The 6,000-nt window shown below is 54.1% G+C and overlaps 1 protein-coding gene across 2 annotated transcripts in view; it reads left to right on the top strand.

The window, feature by feature from the left end:
* The first annotated feature begins 2,014 nt into the window (after nt 1–2,014).
* RSPO1 (R-spondin 1) overlaps nt 2,015–6,000 on the top strand; it is a 46,510-nt gene continuing 42,524 nt past the window's right edge. Inside the window, exon 1 of one of the 2 annotated variants that reach the window (XM_006134252.5) lies at nt 2,015–3,055. The gene's annotated coding sequence lies outside the window, so the exon portion shown is untranslated. The remainder of the gene's footprint in view (nt 3,056–6,000) is intronic. The other variant, XM_006134251.5, reaches the window with a different exon arrangement.

The raw sequence follows: 6,000 nt of genomic DNA, 5'->3' as shown, positions 1-6,000 counted from the left end.
TGTCAGTCCCGGGAGTGTCCTATAGTGAGCGCAGGGTACACGCAGGCACCTAAGCCAGTGGTCCCCAACCTTTAGAAGCTCCCGGGCGCCGGACCGTGCATCCTGGGGCACACCAGGGGACTGGGATGCCCTTGCACCCGGCGCTGGCGTGTGCCCTAGGGCCGGGACTGGGGCCACCCGAGCGCCTTGTGCCGTGGGCCCGGGGCTGGCGCTGCCGCCCGAGCCACGCACCTGGGGCTGGCACCGGCGCCGCTCGAGCACTGCGCGCCCGAGCGCCCGCATGTGGCCCGGGGCTGGGGCCGCCCGAGCACCGCACACCCAGCGCCGGTGCGTGTCCCGCGCCTGGGGCCGGCGCCTCCCGTGCGCCGGGGGTGGGGCTGGCCCGGGTTGTCGGCAGGCACGCACAAATGCCCCGGTGGGTGCCATGGCGCCCGCGGGCACCGCGTTGGGGACCACTGACCTAAGCCAATTCGCTGGCCACTGCCTTCTGCTGGAGCAGGTCTTGGAGCTTTGCCCCCATTTCACGCTATTGGCTCCAAGGGGGGCGACGTGGGCACAGTGCCCCGCGAGGGTGACTGACCTACCGAGGGCTCCCCAGCAGCCCGCAAGCAGGCCAGGATGTTCATGGCTGCTCTAGGTGGTTGAAACGTGGGGGACTCCGTTCTCCGAGAGCAGCACTCCTGCCAGCTCCTGGAGGTATTGGACTCCCCACGGCAGGCGTCATGGTCCCCGCCTCACGGGGCTGATGTTGTCTGTGCATGCGGGGCAGGAAATGGACCCACAAGGGGAGTCCCATCTCCGCCAGCCATCCGGCCTCGCTGGTGCCAGGGAAACACTTTGTGTAGAGCGTTGTGCAGTTTAGAAATAGCAGCACTGGGGCAGGCGACTTTTAACCCACTAGGGCCAGAGGATCGGGCAGCTGCTGCCAGGGCTGCTCCCCCAACATGAAACAAAGAACCTGTCCAGCTCATTGGCCTATGCTCCTCTGCTGGCTGGTAGGGGAGGGGGAAAGACAGGTGCTTTACGGCTGCTGGGTTTCATTTAGACTGGATGGGTCATTTAAGTTATATAGTACAACACAGACAGCGCGCGCACACACACACACACCCCGCATAGGACATAGTGCTGGGAGGTGACACCGACACATTGAGGAGAGCGTCATGTGGGGCCAGCAGCAATGTTCCCCTTAATCTTTTCCAGCAATGTGCAGATTTTTTTCCCCACTCATATGCGGAATAATTTTATGTGCACCGGGGCATGAGCAAATATACACCACCAATGGAAACAAAACACCTGGCTGCGGGGGACTCTGCTAATCAGCTGAGGGGCGCTGGAATCCCTCTGGATTGGCCGCCCAAGATCCCAGCTTACAGGAAACACTGGCCTGCAGTGCTGGCAGTAAGAATCTCCTTGCTCTCAAACATTCCCAAAGTACTCGACACCCATTTTCTAGCCAGCTGGATCGCCCGCCTTCCCCACCCCCGACTGTGGAAACGAAGGCCCTTGCTGGGTGGGACCCTTGCAGGGTCGGAGAGGGAGCGGAGGAGAACTCTGCATGGAAGGAAAAGGGCACGGAGGCGTTAGGTATGCAGAATGCAGTTGCCCAATGTGAAAGCTGGCCAGGGTCCAGGGGATAACCTCCCACATGACAATTTTAATGAGCCCAAATTACCCAGGCTTCCAGGTTGTGTGTTCTTGGAGAGCTCCCAGTCCAGGTCCAGGCAGGCCCAGCCTTGCAGAATCCAATGGGTTCACGCAGCCCAGCGCAGGGTGGCTGCCGGTCATGCCGTGACACATCCTTGCACCATAGCCCGGCCTTTGGCACGACCCTGCTGCCATCAAAGCCAGGGGGGCGTTTGCCATGGACGACACTGGGCGTAGATCCCTGGGCAATGCAGCAACGGAGGCAGGGAAAACTGATTGGACACTGGTTTCCTAGCATGATGGAATTCATCCGTGATGCTAAATAGAGGTTAGCCATTGCTCTCGGTCCATGTAAATGAGAGGCAAGGAAGGGGATACTGCATGGAGGAGGAATGAGGAGGAACGGAGGAAAGGCAGCAATGGGTGCAGATTCGATTTCATGGCCCACAGGTATGGAGGCCCAGCTCCCCGCAACAGCAGGGTTGTTTTCCTAAGAAAATCTTTTTTAACTTCCTACGCACGACTCCTTCCTCCTGTTGCCCAGTTGCAGGCTGAAAAATAACTAGGCTTTTACGCTCGTCGGCTTAGATTCTCACACACATACACACACACACACCCCCGGAGAGGATAACAAGCTGCTTTTAATATTTGTCATGTTTATTAACCGATGCAATAGCGGCGGCTGAAGACTTCCCCTGCCAGTTACCACTGAAATGTAAGTAAGGCGTCATAAATAAACCAGACTACAAAGAGCCCTCTCTGCAGCGATTTACTGAGACACTCTTGGCTCTGGATGTTACATCGGATGGTCCTTTGGCGCGCTCCAGTCCGGGTTTTGCAACAGTCACAATATTTTGGCTGGATATTGTCTTAGGAGGTGGTACTAGTAGGGTGGAATTCCCTCATGCTGGAGTTTGCACAAGATGCTTTCACAAAGCTGGATCCTCTGGTAATAATAATAATTAAAAAGCCCCGCCACCATAGACTCCTTGAATGAGGACGGCGTCTCTGGCCTTGTGGGCAGGCGGTATGGAAGTCCCACTTGCTCTGATCTGATCACATATACAGGGAGCAGTGGGGGCTGATGGAGTGTAAACCAGCCTGGGCAATCTTTACGAGCTGAAATCCTGCACATCCCAGAAGGGACCGTTTCTCTCCGCAGAGTTTGTGGGCTATTCGAAATCTGCTTCAAAACCAACCAGCCACACAACCCGCAGAAGCCCCGCTGCACCAGACTTCCCAGTGAACTCGCAGGGAATTTTTTTTTTTTTTTTTTTTTTTTTTTTTTGACAGAAACTCGCGTGTCACTTTCCCTGGAGGAACAGAGGGGTTTTGGAGATTGTTCTTGTGCAAGTATTTTGAGACACTCGAAGAGTCTCTTCAGCAGTCATGAGTGGCTGACAACTGAGAGGTAAGGGTTTCACCGTGCATGTTTGTTTGATTAAGCTTTCGCACGGCGGGCTCCTAGCTAGGACTGAGAGCCTCGTCCGCTTCTGACTTGCAGGCTTGCCTCATGCAATATGGCTAATGAATTCGGACAATGGAAAGCTGTAAGGAATTACGGCAAACCCTGGTGGGATTTCCTCAGTCCCCCAACCACTGACCTGGGAGAAGCGTTACGGGGAAGGGAGGTGATTGTGTTCTGTTCTCTGCTTGTGCTTTGCATGACAGATCTTAGGGTAGGACATCAAGAGAGTTTATTCAGCATATAGATAATAGGCTCTTAAAGTCAGCCGCTGCTACTGCTGCTGCTGGTCCAGCCACAACACCCCACCAGCTCCAGCGCAGGAGCCTAGCACTTTGCAACTGGCCGGTACTGCCACTGCCAGTTCCACCCTGACGTTGAAAGACGGTAGCAAGTGTCATGGGGAGCTGAACAATCAGGAGCATAGTTAACGGAGTAGGAAACTATTTGCATAGTTACATTGCCATGGCTAATTCAGAATGTGGAGAAAAGAGCCCACTGTGCAGGGCACAAAAGGCTCTCGGTGCCAGCTGCCTACGGCTAGACGAGGGCAGAACTCTGGGAGTTTGGGGACTTTCTGCCCCGCAGAGTCCTGTTGTCTCCTGCAAACCTAGGGCTACGGGATTCCCTTGGGATGGAGAGCCAGGCCCTTGGGAGAACCTGCTTGGGCCAGGTGGGCATGTGAAGTACAGTGCTGCTGGCAAACGTGGAGGGCACAGAGTGTTCTCTCCCTGCCTGGCGCCGGTAGGCTCATCGCTGTTTGCATGGAGAACCGCTGGAAACCTTTGTCTCCTGCCTGCGGGTCCATGCGCTCCGCGGGAGAACGCCCAGGAGTCAGGACTGCTCAAAGGCATAGCTGGTCTGTGACTGTTGCCAGCTGAGACCCCTGAGAGATGGCCGGCTTGCACTGGGGTATCAAAGGTTCCTATTATTTCGGTCAGTCTATTATTCCTATTATTAATAATTATTATTTTATTATTAATTATTATTATTATAAAAGATTCCTATTATTACGGTATTTATGCCCTGAGCAGGTCGGGATATTTACTGAGTCTGCCCTCAGCACTCCTAGGGTGTGTCTAGACTACAGGGATTTTTCGAAAAAAGTGGCCTTTTTTCAAAAAAATCTTTACCTGCGTCTAGACTGCAGCCGCGTTCCGTCGACAGTAAATCGAAAGAACGCGGCAGTTTTTTCGACAGCGGAAAACCTCGTTTTACGAGGAATAACACCTTTTTTCAAAAGTACTCTTCCAAAAAAAGGCGCTATGTCATCCAAACAGTGCTTTTTCGAAAGAGAGCATCCAGACTGCCTGAGTGCTCTCTTTTGAAAAAGTGGCTTGCTTTTTCGAAAGAACTGGTTGTAGTCTGGATGCTGTTTTTCGAAAGAGGCTTGCAGTCTAGACGTAGCCCTAGTGAGGCAGGGCTCTCCCCACCCTTGTCACATGGGGAAACTGAGCCACGGACAGACTGAGGGATTTGCCCAAACTCACATCAGACATCTGTAGGAAAGCAGGAAACTGAATCTACCTCTTCTGCAGCCTAGGCAAACACCTGACCATGGGACCATTTGGGTAAAACACCAGAGCATGAAAAAGGCTGCACAGGTTTGCACTCAGATAGACCTCTGCTCCCCCACCCTCCAAAAAAAAACAAAACCAATTCCGGGGGCATAAATGGAACATCCAACAGGGAGACAGGAGGGATGGGGCAAAGAGAGAGAAAGTTTAAACAACAGGGAGTAAAATATGCTCTCAAGAAAGGCCAGGTTCTCTGCTCTCAGCTCAGGCTCTGGAGGTTTACCCAGACCTTCGGGGTCTCGGTAAAGCAAATCACAGACAGAATAATCACGTTTTGCCAAACACAGACAGCCCCAGCTGACAGCCCTGCTCTTGGGAAGGACACCTCCCAATTTTAACTTCCCCAAGTCGCTTTTATATGCTGCAGAGAACCTTGCATTACAGCCCCACCGGGGCACGTTGTGTGAGCAGCGGAGCAGCACCAGGTTGTGGGGGCAGGCCGATAGCATGCCCTAGGGTTGTGCGGCTGGAGTCCTTCCTGCATCTCTCCTGTCCCTGTCCCAGCCCTTTCTAGCCTCCGGATCCCTCTCTCCAGTGACTGTGGAAGAGAGATTGCAAATTAGTCCACAGCTCAGCTTGCTGGAACTCTTGGATCAGATAAAGCACAAGTCCCCCATCCTCACCCCTATCCTCTGTCCTGCCCCCAAACAAAGCTGGAGAAACTTGTTTTTCTATCGGCTTTGGAGGGGCAGCCCAGGACTTCGGGGCTCTGTGGGGTTCAGATGTGCAATCCAGGAGGCCAGTTAGACAAGAGTGGTGGGAACCTTTTCGGGAGCTTGTGTTTATAGACGCGTCCTTGGCACGGGGCTTCGTCATCTGCCCAGACGGTGCGGCACACGGCCCCGGGATTCCTAGTTCTCTATTTCATCCCTGCTTTGCTCAGTGAGCAGGTAGCGCATCAGCTTTTGACTCACGCTGGCTTCTCTCAGGGTAGGTCTATACTGCAAACTTTTGCCAGCAGGCACTGTTGGTCAGGGGAGTGAGGAGAAGTGAATTTTACCCAGCATCGTGCTGCTTCCCAAAGGCCCTTGTACAGAGCAGCATGACTGTGCTTGTGTTTTGCTCAGGGGGCTGGAATAAGTGATACCAGCAAAGAGGCAGCTTTGGGGTATAAGCCACGTCCACACTCAGAGCACCTTGCTGATGGAACAGGGTTTCCCAGCCTATGGGCCAGGACCCAAATATGGGTCGCCATTACATTTCAAAAGGGTCGCCAAGTGGCTCCCCAGGTGGCTCTGCCCCCTCTCCTCCCCCCGTTTTTTAATTGCTCTGGGTCACCAAGTCTTCCTGAATTGTCAAAATGGGTCCCCATCT

This window comes from Pelodiscus sinensis, chromosome 26 (assembly GCF_052426305.1).
Source record: "Pelodiscus sinensis isolate ZL-2025 chromosome 26, ASM5242630v1, whole genome shotgun sequence".
In the NCBI taxonomy this organism is placed as follows: Eukaryota; Metazoa; Chordata; order Testudines; family Trionychidae; genus Pelodiscus; species Pelodiscus sinensis.
This window is presented reverse-complemented; position numbering and strand designations above follow the sequence as displayed.